Consider the following 14,373-nt stretch of genomic DNA (forward strand, 5'->3'; position numbering starts at 1 on the left):
GGCCGCCGAGGAACCGTGTTTGACCGGTTCCGAGAGCGCGCGGCTTCGGGCGACCCCACGTGCGGCGCCGACTGCGAGGCGCGCTTGGAACGCTGGCGGCCCCGAACCTGAGCGACAGCACGGCGACCTGACGCGCGGCGAGGGGCTGAGCGTTACGCACTTGTCCTTTCGGGCAGTGGCGTGTGCTCAGGGAACGCGCGCACTCCAGGTCACTTCGGACCCTGTCTGCGCGTTGCGCCCCTTTTCCTCAGCCTCTTCTCCCCTCCCCGTTCCTTCCACCGCCGCCAGCTCCTCTTCTCCCTCCCACTGCTCCCTTTCCCGCTGCGCACCGCAGTCCCTTGTCGAATTTTTCGCTTCTCTTTTCTGTCCCCCCACCCCCCCACCCCATCGTCCATCCTCGTTTCTCTTTTGTCTTTCTTCCCTCTATCCAAACCCGGGTCTGGGCTTGCTCTCTGGTGCCCGTGCGTCGCAGGAGGCTTCAGACAGCTCATGGCCGGCCGGGGACAGCCGAAGACCAGCCGCCCGGCCCGGCGGGCATGGCCCTGCGACTGCTCTCGCCTTGGCGGCCCGCGGCCCCCACCCTCTCACTGCTCCCCGCTTCCGCTCAGCCACAGGCACGAAATTCGCCCAGACGGCCTCGCAGACTAGTTTTCTGATTTGAAATCTGTGGTGTTTTAAGGAGCTGAAGGAGTAAAACATTCCGATTCAGCTCCTTAGGTTTTCCATCTTGTCTATTTTCCGATACAGAGGCAGGAAATCTCAGAGCGGGCTGCAGGCACAAGCCCACACGGAGGTGGAGACAGAGATTCCAGGTCTCGTGGTGGTCGCTCTCTGTTGCTTAAAATCTATGTTGAGCCTCCGTTTTTTAATTTGTAAATGGTAATCATAATACCTACTTCACAAGGTTGACCTTTCGTACGTAATCCACGCCTTTATAAAAGCTCGTTCCCTTCCATTGCGATGCTCTCCGCATCCCATCCCCACCGTCCTTCTCTGCCCAAAAAACTAGTTCGAGACCCATCTCAAATATCTCCCTCTCTGTGAAGCGTTGCCCCACTCCCCAAGGCTGTGGGTTGCTGTTCCTACCTCTACTGGGTTGTCTTTTGCGTGTTTATTTCACGATGAATTCCTGGTGGGCCGATGCCCTATTCATTGCTATCCGTCTTATGTCACCCGTGCGCGCATAGCACCTCACATTTCTCAGTAAATGTGTCATGAATAAATGAATTCATGAATGCTGTGAAAATTAAATTACATAATATTTGATGGGACATGAAATCTTAATTAGTTGTACCAAGTTTGTCCTTCTCTTTAAATGAGTCTCTCCCTCTCTCCTTGATAATCTTGGTTTTTGGTTTTTTGTTTGTTTTTAGCAATGGCTTCTAGTCCAATTCCCTTTTTGCTCCCATCTCCCTCTTTTCACTCCCTCTCTCCTGCTCTCAGACTGTAATGTGCTTCTGTGGGAGGAAGCACACCCCAGTTGTCAATCACGAAGTGCGGCTTTGGTCAGAATAGGCAGGGGGTTTGGTTTCCAACTTTAATGAAGTGGCTGGAACTGCAAACATCTGTCAAAGGGACTCAAACCTTTTCCAGCTGCTAAAGACCCAAAGACTCTTCCCTGCCTCCCGTGGCTGTACCCAGGCAGGGTCTGTTCCTGCACCCGGAGGTGAACACACGCACAGAGGAACATACCGGTCTGCACCCAGGCACACTTAGCAAGGTGTGGAGGGGGATAAAAATTTACACCTTCTAGGAGGCTTCAGGGGATCAGCACCCCCCCAATCTGGCACCTGATTCCTAGGGACAGAGCCCAGCCAGACAGAAGGAGACAAGGGCACCCTTGCAAAGTTAGGGCTGAAGGCTCTGTCAACTAAAAACAAAACAAAACAAAATCCCACTTTACCATTTCACCTCACCTCATCTCCACTCAACTAGAACTCTTGAAGTTTAATAAAACAAAATGTTTTTTTTTAAATTACAGACAACACTTAAATTGCATCTAGGATCTAACCCTAGATAGACACAGCTTGATTTTTCATTTAACTATCCTTTTATAATCTTGGGCTATGTGTTACTGTAGATATTCCCAAAGCAGCCAAGATAGAAGTCTTAGAAAAACAATAATTCATTTTCTACCGTCTTTTCTCCAAAGGGGGGAGAGAGAATGTAAGAAAGCACTTCTTACACTCTAGTAAAGTTGTACTTAATAACTTGTATTTCAGTCGCTAAGTTTTGAAATAGTTTCAGGCATGTAAAAGCAAAATAGGGAAAGCCTTGTAAGTTAATATTCCCCTGGGCCCCAGGGCCATGCTAAAACTGCGGTCTGTGGAGCCCGGCACGGCAGCCTCGAATAACAAGTTAAAGGAGGTGTAGGAGGAGGCCAGCCTATTTTTAATGATGATATTAATTTACAAAAACTGCTCTCACGCACTGTAAAGCATCTTTTTAAGAGAGGGCACAAAAGTGATCCACCAGACAAATGGGCTTGGAAATGACTGAATAGATCCTTCTATCCTTTCTCAAAATGTCTTTCTGGAGGAAAAGTTTAAGATGACAAAAAATAAGATAATAGCTGTATCTACAGAGCACCAAATATTTACGTGAAGAGCAAAAATGCAGTAAATCATGCAGATATTTTCAAATTTTTAGAAGCTTGATATACCAATTAAAATTTGCTGATTCTTTCCCTTTTTAATTGTGCTATCCTGATATCAAACAGCCATATTTGTGCCAATACCCCGTGTGCCTCAATTGTGCCAGCTGATATAGCCAAGAAAATAAAATTCAGTCTCTCCCAACTTCGTCATAATATTGTGAAAATATATGGAAGTTTGGAGCATCACTGGATTTGACATTTTTTTTCCCACCTGATATTCCTTTACTAATGAGAAAGTTACAACAACAACAAAGAAGTAGCACTTTGAAGATGTGATGGAACAGTGTTTGAATCAGGCAAACCTGAGTTCCATTCCCAGACCACTCACTTAGTAATTTCCCGACCTCTGGTCACCAATCGTAAGGTGGGTAATGTTAGCCAACTCAGAGGTTTGCTGAACGACCCCCTGGGAGATTGTGTACACAGCACTAACTCATGGGTCTCCCCATCACCTTTACTTTTTCAATAAAATCAGTGATTTGCTATCAAAAACTATCACAAAATAAAACTGCATCTCAAAAAGCACCAGAGTCTGCCTCTGCTGTTTCATATATGTTTGGGATTGGGTTTTGCTCAATATTCGAAACCTAGGATCAACCAAGAAATAGAGTGGAAGGCAGTCGTAGGAGGGTAGGACTACTGTTAACTAAAGGAAATAACCCTGGCTACCTAGAGTCCCTGAGTGCTACTTAACATTTGGCCCTTACAGCCACAGACTCAGCACATCTGCAGGCGTCAATTAGTCTAATCAGCACTTCACTGGGAACTGGGTCATTTATAGTTCTTAGGGTTTTTTTGGTCTGCCAAAAAATGGCATGATCCTGCACCTACAGGGTGACATCTCATCCAAATCATCTCATAAAACATTTTATTCTCTCCCTGGCCTCAAGCAGTCCTTGGTTAGGTTTTGTGTGAATTCTCTGTAGTCTTCCCCAACCCAGGGCTAGTCGGCAACCCAGCAAGGCAGGATTTCAAAGCGAGCAAGTGGTCGGTAGGTCATTAACATCGCCTGTTATCAAGGACAAGAAGGCTCCTGTGTCAGGCAGCGCAGGGAAAGACTTGTGGAGCCAGTCCGCCTACTGAACACATGAAAGAAAAACAACACTCTGAGAGCTTTGGATGATTACGGAAATCTGTTGGCAGGATTGTTACTATGCTAATACAGAACAATATTTACCAAGAACACCGGGTGCAATATGCCAATCAGAGAATGTAATGGTCTCTGCGTTCCAGGTCCTTAAGAAAGAGGATGTTTGTACAAACTCCTGGACACAGGTGCTAATCATCTACTTAGGTCTAAGTGTAGAGGGTTTGTGTGTGTCTCTCTCTGTGTGTATCTGCACATGCACGCCTGTGCCCACACTCTGCAAACTTTTCTTTTCTTTCTTTCTTTCTTTTTTTTTTTTTTTTTTTTTTTTTTTTTTTTTTTTTTTTTTTAGAAATGAAGAGAGGAACATTTGAAAATCTTTATTAAACAATTTCAAGCAAAATCCTCAGTCTTTCAGGGGGAAAAAAAGGGGAGCCACGCAAGCTGTCTAGCTCAAAGTTTCACATTTGTAGTATCTTTCTGTGCATGCAAAGATATGCAGACTGTTTCCTTTTCTAAGAAGTATTCCACAACTTGAAATATTTTTTAGTTATAGGCTTTTAAGAGAAAGTTGACCTCTGTGAGCTATTTATAAGGAATGTTTATTATTGATAGAGATTATAACACAGCAAATTGTGAAAAGCAAAATAGAGAAGCAAAAAAAATGCGGAAAAAATGATGTTTTAAACATTCTCATAGAAAAACACTCAAAAACAAGAAAGTGCAAAAGTATCATTTTTGGATAATCTGAGTCAAATTAATTTTTGCTTAAATTTTTTCATCTGGGGATTTTTATTACAGACAAATATTTTATTTCACTTTCAGCAGACAGCCTTAGGACAATTTTTATAAATCTCTAATGCTGCGGTTTTACCTTCATTACTTTCAAAAGTTACAGGGATGCTCAGATCTAAATACGCTATAAATTACCAAAGTAAATGAATGAGATGGTGCCAGTCTCTCCACATTTCAATTACGCAAGCAGCCTGCATTTTGAAATGGAATTTGAAGTCATCACAGAACAGAGAATCCCCAATTCCATTGCCAGTCCACATCCTGATACGTTTACTTAAGTCAATTATTGAGTCTTTTAGGTTATGTCTACAGAAGCTGCCAAAACATATGGTCATTTCAATCAGTTCAATAAAAGATTCTGCCAAGTCAGGGGGGGAAAAATTAGTCAAATTACTCATTTGTATAGGCAGAACAATGGATTGATTTCTTTGGGTAGACAGTAAGTGGATATAGCTCAAAAGCTTTGGTCTTCTCTTCCAAAGCCAGAATATAGTTCATAGTTATGGCAGGAGGTTGTGATTTTTATCAGTTAATGTTTGGGAGGTGTTCTGACAGATCTTCAGTCCAAAATGTAATGGGTATGACGATGACTTAGCCATGTCCCTGAGACAACTCTGTGCTCATTTCAATTCTATGTTCTCAAGGTTGAGACCAAGCCAGAATTAAGCTGGATTGGAGTTTGCTAAGTGTTAAAAAGAAAAATAGCAGCACTAGAAATCCCAGCATAGTGCTTGCTCTCCTGCAACCCACTGGCGTTCCTGTGCACATGTGCCCTCACTTTAACAAAATCTGACACGTAATTTGATTTACCAAATACAGTCGAATGCACAGCCTTTTGTCAGAACCTCCATTGCACAAAACGCTGCTCTATAAAATAAAAATAATTTGGCCCTTTTATTTCTTCAGTCTTTTACATAGTATCTTCGATGGATATTTGGAATTTCAAATCGTTGTCTTTATGGACTGCATAGTGACAGCCCCAAAGAGGAAGAAATGCTTGAAGAAGGGGCAGGAGAGATTCTGGAGCCCAGCCCACGTTCTGCTTGTGTACCCCCGTTTTTCCTTTTCCTAACATATGCACTCAGGGACTAAAAACCCTCTTATCTGAGATGGTCTACAAAACGTTTTGGTTCAAAACTCTGTATTAGAATGCAAACTCTCAGTCGTATAAGTGCATTGAAAGAAGAAAATATTTTTATATTCATTTGGGGCAACATTAAGAAAGATAACCTACCTATGTCTAATTTTATATGACTTTGTTTTCTGTGCAGATTTGAATTTTTTTTAAAGCCAGAGACAACTAGAAATGATTATTGTTATAACTGAATAACATAAACTTTATATAAGGTCTGCGGTGACTCACCCTCCTACTGAATATTCCAGCGTGCATGATCTCTTTGGCTGACGTCTGTGTATAACTTGTTAAATGTCTATAGCTTAATTGTTATGCGTTAATTGTCAGTGAATTAGCAAAAAAGTCTTTCTGTCTCATTTAGGAGAGAAAATAGCTCTTTGTCTCAAGGACAATGAAATTAAAAGCAACTCAGTTTCTATGTAGGAGGAAGATAATTTTTTTTAAAAGAGAAGAAGTTTTATTTAGAATCTCAGTACGAGCAAAATCTTGCTTTATGAAAAACAGAAATTTTACTAGTAGCTCAACCAAGCCAAAGGGTACAATCTGGAGTCCAGTGAAAGAATGATGTTCATGTAGCCAAGACTGAAATTTTTAGTTTTGACATGGGCAGATTGGAAGTTGGTAGGATCAAGACTTTTCGGAGAATTAGAAGGACCCTGGACTAAGAAGGATAAACCAGGATAAACAAAAAAGGGAGTATGTGGTAGATAGTAGTTAACTTCTTGTGGACAGAACTAGAATTTGTTTTCTCTCTGTAAGGACTAAATATGCACCATTTATACCTTTATTTATCCAATATAATTTTAAAAAAGCAGATTTTATCGCCCTGAAGACAATGGCTTGGAGAACAGAAAGGGAGCAGGGCATGAAGGAAGGTGTGAAAGAGGAGAGAATGTGCGTGTCATTGAACAGAATATACAGACAGGTTCCTGGAACCTCAAAATTATTAACACGAATGAAGAAAAGAGTCCAACCTCAAACTCAGACTTCAGAATGCACAGACACCCACACGTGCACACGGGTTAAATAGCCTGCAAGTAGGTTACTGTACTGATGACAAACTAAGAAGTCATTTATAAGGTAATATTTTGGAGCACAGAAAAACCCACATAAAAGCCTAAATTAGTCACACACTGTTTGTGGGAATGTAAACCAGTATGACATTTCTGGAGGGCAATTTGGCTGTATGTCTCAAACTCAAAATTGATCCAGCGTTCCCACTCTAGGAGTTGAAACCAGTGCTGTGATTCTCAAATATGACTGTGCACGTAATCTCCTGGAAGAGCTTGTTTAAAAATTGCTAATTCCTAGGTTTCTTCCCCCAGAAGTCTGTAGGTGAGAGAATTGACATTCTTCAACAAGTAGTCCTCTTGATTTTGCCACTGTTTAACAAACAGGTTGCCAAAGAGATAATAATGAAAATGGGAAAAGTTGTAAGCAGAAAGAAATATGTTAATTGCAAGACTCCTTAAAATTTCAGGAAATGGGAAAATCTGTTATTTCAACTCTCTGAACCTCAGTTTCCTTGTCTTTATGATAAAAGTATACACCCCAAAGTGCTATTGTGAGATTAAATAAGAGGGTACACATAAATGGCTTACAAAATGTCTGACACATAAAGATCCATAAATATTAACTATTATTACTGCAATTCTGAGTGGGGAAAAAAGCCATTTAAATAACAGAATGTATAATACAATTCAATTTTTGAAACATTGTTTATGTACACATATACATACAAGGATACTTCAAAAAATTCATGGAAAAATTGAATTAAAAGATAATGTGGTTTTTTTCCACAAATTTTTTGAATTCCCCACCTAGGTGCTTACAGAAATGTCCAAAATCATGTGCAAATATTACTAGTGAAATATTTGATAGTGTAACTTGGGTGGACTTACTTTTCCTCTCTGTAGTTTTGAATATTGTTTTACTTGTTTTATAATTAACATTTATCTTTTATCCAAAAAATATATTATTTTAGCTAAAAATTATAATATTTAAGTTCAAAAATATAAGGTACTTCAGTATCTTACATTTGCATAACACTTCCATTTACAGAAAATTGTCACATGCATGACTACGTATGAAATAGGACAATCCTATGTATGAAAAAGGACATATCTTGTTTTTCTTATTTTACAGATGAGGAAACTGAGGATAAGTGGTTTACTAGAGATTACTCCTACACAGCTTAAGTTGCATGTCCAAATCTCAGACCCAAATCTTTTGGGTCCACATTCACCACACATTCTAGTGGACAATGTTTCCTCACTGATTTGTTACATTTTTCAAAAGAAATGAGGTTTCAGTTTTATCAGTTTCTATTTTTCACTTATACACCATATATATATATACACATATATATAAAGTTAAGCACTAGGTAAAATTGAGATAAACTGAACATTAAGACGGCTGATATGAAAATATACTAAAGTCAGGAAATACCAAAGTCGGGTCTCTGATAGAAGCCTTAACCATCTCCTGAGTCATGGAGCTTTGGTTACTAGTTAATCCTCTAAATATAGACAGTCCCAATCACCTGTTAAAAGTTAACAGAAATTTCATGAGCAAGGACAATGAGTTAATTACGTGGAATGTGGACTATCAACCACATCGCTCTGAGTTCTGTAAGTTTTTCAGCTCCCAGCAATCAAGCCCGGGCGTCTGACAGCTTCACTGCTAGGCAGGTTTGACCATGCCTGGCTTGCAGTGTGGCCGCTACTGCCCTCTACCGACGAAAAGGAGGAAGGCGACGATGCTGTGGAATCATGTCTCCCTCTACTGGCAGGAAAAAAGGACATCACGGACGATCGACTTTCGTGAGGCGCTGAGTCAGCCGTCTCAGAATTATTGTCTCGGGAAATCTACTCAGGGGCTCCTTGACCTCAGCATTGTGTCACAATGTAACTAATTGCTATTCTTCTCCCGAACAGTGAAACAGATCAAGGGACACTCTTCAGATTTAACAGGGAGGGCTCTTTGCTGGTCCTAAACTCTAGTTTCAGTCCTGATAACTCTCACCGTCAAGGATTTGAATTCACCACCTAAAACAATCTTATGTCTAAACTCTAGTTTCAGTCCTGATAACTCTCACCGTCAAGGATTTGAATTCACCACCTAAAATAATCTTATGTAACTTTCTTTCTTTTTTTTGTCTTTTTCCGTGTCCGGCAACGGATCGCAACCCTCAGTGTTGCCCCCGTACCGGACCGGGGACCGGCAACGGGATTGCAACCCTCGGTGTTGCTGCCTCGCTCAGCCAGTGAGCGGGAACCGGTCTGTATGTGGGATCCGAACCCTCGGGCGGGAGCGCCGCCGCGCTTCCCAAGCGGCGCACTATCCAGTGTGCCACCAGGCCGGCCCTTATGTAACTTTATTTCTACTAGGATACTTCAAAAAGTTCGTGCAAAAGTAGAATTAAAAGATAATAGAAATCTTTCCACAAACTTTTTGAAGTACCCTCCCATTTAACAAAGGCATTTAACAAGGGAAGATGTGAAAGCAGACCATACTGCAGGCAGAAAGTCTGCAGCACACAACTACAAGATCCAGGGCTGTACCCCGATATCACAGTTGAAGAGAAAATGCAGCGTGAGGTCCACCTAGGTCTGTGGACCTCAACCGTAAGTAAAAGGTCCACTCTCCTAATGTGTCTGAGATCTACTTAGTTTATTTATAGTGGTAGATCTCTAATATGATAAACAATATGTACCTACACTATATTTTAATGAACTCCAGCATATATTTGTCTACTCTAGACCATATTTTAATATATCCAGCTTTTATAGATTGGGTGCACTTACAATACCCTGAGTTTATAGATGACTCCTATCTCCTTTAACTTAGGTTGTAAACCCTCTTGAAAAAAGGGAGTGGAGGGTATGGCTGAAAAAGGGAATTGTAAGAGGTAAAATGTTAGTAACAAGTTGAACATAGAAGAGAAATAGAAGAAACTCAATTTTTCATATCATTGAGAGAAGGCTCCGACCCTACAAATATCAAGGTCACTGGTAGGGACTTCGCTATTTTCCCAAAAAAATCCCATTTTTTTATTTCCTCCTTTTCTGCAGTAGAACATACAGAGCCATTAAGTCTTGCCAGTTGTGAAAAACAAGTTTGTACATAATTATAACAACCATTCCTCCCTCCCCCACAAAAAGCAAAATTCAAACAATACTCCAATTCATGTGACTGGCTAACACTACCACAAAACTATGGACAATGATTAAGAAGTCGGCGGAGGCGAGTTATTAGTCATTCCTAACGACCGTTCAGCCTATCAGATAACTCTCTGGGAATGGGACGTTGTTGTATTTCTGCACAGGTAATACCACGTTCTTGAGTGGCAGCAGTTTCTTCTTTGCGTGGCATTGCACTGTCTCAACTGTGGCACTGTTGTAATTCTGTGGTGGAGATACATGCGTGGAAAAAGAATACAGAGATAATTTATCTAAAAAGTATTTATTGGGCATGTACTTTTGTTCCAGGAACTGTGCTGTATATGGTAGTAAACAGAACACACTCCCTGTCCTCAGAGTAACAGACCTGTAGTGGAGACAGAGGAGTCGACTGGCAGCTACACCCAAGATTATGTGCAGAGCTATAGGAGCACAAAGCAGGGGACTGGCAGCTATAACCAAGATTATGTGCAGAGCTATAGGAGCACAAAGCAGGGGACTGGCAGCTATACCCAAGATTATGTGCAGAGCTATAGGAGCACAAAGCAGGGGCCCCTAGCCCAGTCTTAGGAGGATCAGGGAAGGATTTCAGAAAGAACTAAGCTAAGATCTGAAGGAGAGGATGAGTTAGCAAGGGAAAAAGGAATGTTAAGACCATTTGAGGAAGAAAAAACATCCAAGGCCTGCAGGTAAATGCGAGTGTCTTGTGTCCTGTGACTTGCAGTTGAGTGTGGCTGAGGCGCAGATTTGGAGCAGAGGGTGTAAGAGAGTGAGACAGGAAAGAAGCACCAGGTCGTAAACGTTTCTCAAGCTACCTTAGTGATTTACACTGTATTCTGAAAACAATGAGAAGCACTGAGGGATTTATAGCAAGAGAGTGACATAATCAGGTTTGTGCTTCTGAAAGCCCTGGCCGCAGATGTTTGTAGAGTATGGATTAGAGAACAGCAGAAGGGAGACGGGAAAACCAGCCACCAAGTTGCCACATTAATCCAAGTAAGAGGTACAGTCTTCTGAAGTGACAGAGATGAAGAAAAAAGGAGAGATGAAAGTGGTTTTAAGAAAATAGAATCCACAAGACTCAAGGATTTTTTTTAATTGAAACATATTGATTATACATATTTGTAGGGTACAGATTTATATTTCAGTACATGTATACAATGTGTGATGATCCAATCAGGATAATGAACATATTTATCATTTCAAAACTTGATCATTTCTTTGTGATGAGCACATTGGATCTTCTCTCTTCTAGCCATTTGATAACATGTAGTAAATTAATATTAATTATAGATGCCTAACTTGACCGTACACCAACAGAACTTATTTTTCCTAACTAGCTGTTTTGTGTTCATTAACCAACTTCTCACTAATTTCCCTCCCACTCCCCATTTCTCATCTCTAGTAACCACAGTTCTCTCCTTCTGAAAGTTCAACGTATTGCTGTTTCTATCTCTTTCTTTCTTTCTTTTTTAGCTCCCACATAATGAGTGAGAACATGTGGTATCTCTCTTTCTGTGCCTGGTTTATTTCACTTAACAAGCTCATCCATGTTGCTGCGAATGGAAGAATTTCATTCTTTTTTATGGCTGGGTAGTATTTCATTGTGTATATATACCACATATTCTTCTTTTTTTTTTGTCTTTTTCCATGTCCGGCAACGGATCGCAACCCTCAGTGTTGCCCCGTACCGGACCGGGACCAGCAACAGGATCACAACCCTCGGCGTTGCTCCCGCCCCTCGCCCAGCCAGTGAGCGGGAACCGGTCCGTATGTGGGATCCGAACCCTCGGCGGGAGCGCCGCCGCACTTCCCAAGTGGCGCACTATCGCAGTGCGCCACCGGGCCGGCCCATACCACATATTCTTTATCCAATCATCCGTCAATGGACATTTAGGTTGATTCCATATTTTGGCTATTGTGAGCAGAGCTACGATAAACATGGGAGTGCCAATATCCCTTTGACATAATGATTTTCATTCCTTTGGGTATATACCCAGCAGTGGGATTGCTGGATCATATGGTAGTTCTATCTGTAGTTGTTGAAGATACTCCCACACTATTTTCCATAATGGCTGTTCTAATTTACAATCCCACCAACGGAGTATAAGGGTTCCCCTTTCTCTGAATCCTTGCCAGCATTTGTTTTTCTCTCTCTTTTTGATAATAGCCAGCCTAACTGGGGTGAGATGACATCTCAATGTGGTTTTGATTTGCATTTCTCTGATGATGAGTGACTTGAGAGGCTCTAGACTCCGACATGACCCAATCAGCCGATGAAGGCAGGTGGGGTGGGACTTCCGGTCCAGGCTAGTTTCTGCTGTTCAGAAGCAGCAGACCCTTCAGGATCCAAGCCAGACAACAGGGTGAAATGAGTGAACCATGATATCCCCAGCCACAATGACAAAACACCAAAGGAAAGAAACCAGAAGTATGAGAAACCAAGAAAGTACATCACCACCAAAGGAAATTCATTACTTTCAAGTGCTAGATCCTATAAAACAGGAAGTCTTTGAAATGACAGACAAGAAATTTAGAGTAACTATTCTAAGGAAAATAAATGAGATACAAGAAAACTCAGTGAAACAACACAATGAAATGAGAAAAAACATACAGGATCTGAAAGAAGAAATGTACAAAGAAATCAATGCCTTGAAAAAGAATGTAGCTGAGCTTGTGGAGCTGAAGGATTCATTCAATGAAATAAAAAACACAAAAGAGAGTTTAACCAGCAGACTTGAACAAGCAGAAGAGAGAATTTCTGACCTTGAAGACAAGCAGTTTGAATTATCACAGGCAGACCAGAAAAAAGAAAAAAAAATTTAAAAATTGAAGAAAATTTAAGAGGGACAACTGACAACCTTAAGTCCTCAAATATCTGAATCATGCATATTCCAGAAGGGGAGAAAAAAGGAAATGGCATTGAAAACATACTCAATGAGATAATAGCAGAAAACTTCCAAGGTATAGGGAAAGTCACATATCCCCAGATTCAGGAAGCCCAAAAATCACCAAACACATTCAACCCAAAACTGTCCTCTCCAAGACGTGTGATAATCAAACTGACAAAATTCAAAGACAAAGAGAGAATCTTAAGCTGCAAGAGAGAAGCAGCAAGTCACCTATAAGGGAGCCCCTATCAGAATAATATCAGACTTTTCACCAGAAACTCTAAAAGCCAGAAAAGAATGGGATGATATATTCGAAACACTAAAGGACAAAAATTGTCAGCCAACAATACCTTACCCAGCAAGGCTATCCTTCCAAAATGAAGGACTAATAGTATATTTCTCAGACAGACAAAAACTCTGGGAGTTCACTACCACATGACCAGCCCTACAAGAAATTCTCAAGGAAGTACTGGGTTTGATACCACAAAAACCACCATCACTACCATGAATACACAAGAAAGAGCAATACCTACCAGCAAAACAAAAATGCTAACAAAAGAGAAAAAAATAGTTTATCACCCCAAGAAACCAACAAATACAGAAGACAAACAGAAAATTTGAAAGAGAGGAACAAAAGATACTTAAACATCTAAACAAAAATCAGTATAATGCTAGGAGTAAATCAACACCTTTCAATAATAACTCTGTATGTAAAGGGACTAAATTCCCCATTCAAAAGACACAGACTGACTGACTGGATTAAAAAGATGGACCCAACAATATGCTGTCTCCAAGAGACTCACTTGACCTGTAAAGACACACATAGACGAAGAGTGAAAGGATTGAAAAAGATATATCATACAAGTAGAAATGAAAAACTAACTGGAGTAGCTATTCTTATATCAGACAAAATAGACTTTAAAGCAAAAACTATTAAAAGAGATAAAGATGGCCAATATATAAAGACAAAAGTATCTATCAATTAAGAAGACAAAACAATCATAAATATATTGCAAATAATGTTGGAGCAGCCAGATTTGCAAAGCAAACACTATCAGATCTAGAAAAAGAAATAGACACTAGCACCATAATAGTGGGGGACCTGAACACACCACTCTCATCATTGGACAGATCATCTAGGCAAAAAATCAACAGAGAGACACAAGATCTAAACAATACTTTAGACCAATTGGATTTGGCAGATATCTACAGAACATTCCACCCAACAGCCTCAGAATATTCATTCTTCTCATCAGCACATGGAACATTCTCCAGGATAGACCACATGTTAGGTCACAAAGCAAATCTTAACAAATTCAAAAGAATTGGAATTATTCCATGTATTTTCTCCGATCACAATGGATTAAAATTAGAAATCAATAATAAACCAAACTCTGAAAACTATACAAACTCATGGAAATTAAACAACATTCTACTTAATGACACGTGGGTCCAAGCAGAAATTAAACAGGAAATCAAAAAATTTCTTGAAACTAGTGAAAATAATGACACATCATACCAAAACCTGTGGGATACTGCAAAAGCAGTTTTCAGGAGGAAATTTATTGTGTTAGATGCTTACATCAGAAGAATGGAAAGATGGCAAATAAATAACCTAACACTTCACC

At 40.5% G+C, this 14,373-nt stretch overlaps 1 pseudogene; it reads left to right on the forward strand.

The window, feature by feature from the left end:
- Positions 1 to 12,114: 12,114 nt before the first annotated feature.
- The window catches only part of LOC103602747, a 114,335-nt pseudogene continuing 112,076 nt past the window's right edge, over positions 12,115 to 14,373 (forward strand).

Source organism: Galeopterus variegatus, unplaced genomic scaffold (genome assembly GCF_000696425.1).
Source record: "Galeopterus variegatus unplaced genomic scaffold, G_variegatus-3.0.2 Scaffold4272, whole genome shotgun sequence".
Lineage (NCBI taxonomy): Eukaryota > Metazoa > Chordata > Mammalia > Dermoptera > Cynocephalidae > Galeopterus > Galeopterus variegatus.